The sequence below is a fragment of the Python bivittatus genome, unplaced genomic scaffold, assembly GCF_059951505.1.
Source record: "Python bivittatus isolate LINGU-HERP-01145 unplaced genomic scaffold, Pbiv_v1 ctg000340_np1212, whole genome shotgun sequence".
Classification (NCBI taxonomy): Eukaryota; Metazoa; Chordata; class Lepidosauria; order Squamata; family Pythonidae; genus Python; species Python bivittatus.
Genome location: NW_028277056.1, coordinates 635001 through 635432, shown reverse-complemented (window position 1 = coordinate 635432; position 432 = coordinate 635001).

Sequence of the window (432 nt, the reverse complement as noted above, 5' to 3'; positions counted from 1 at the left end):
TGTGATTCCATCAGGTAGTGGGAGAGCTGGTTCCTCATGCTGGAAAGTCTTGCTCAGGAGGAGGGGCCAGAGCTCCACAAGCCAGGAGCAGCTTATCTGCCCACAGCGGAGGTGGGGAGGCTGAGGGAGAGCGTTGGCGCCACAGCAGGAGAAGGAGCCTCAGGCTGCTGCTGCCAGACTCATTGCCCTCCTCGGCTGGGCACCTGATCTTGGGAGGGGCTTCAAGTTCTTCCTGTGGGCGGCTGAGGCTCCAAGGAGCCTGTGTTTGTGGTCAGCCCCGTCCCCGAAGGCTCAAGGGACGGGGAGGATTCGCTTCAGCAGCTTCTTGCCATCTTTGGCAGGTCCAGGATCCTCCCTTGTAAGTGTTTCAGAAGCAGCAGGGAAAGTGGGAAAAGCGTTTGAGGAAGCCACACAGCCTTTGGACGTTGAAGT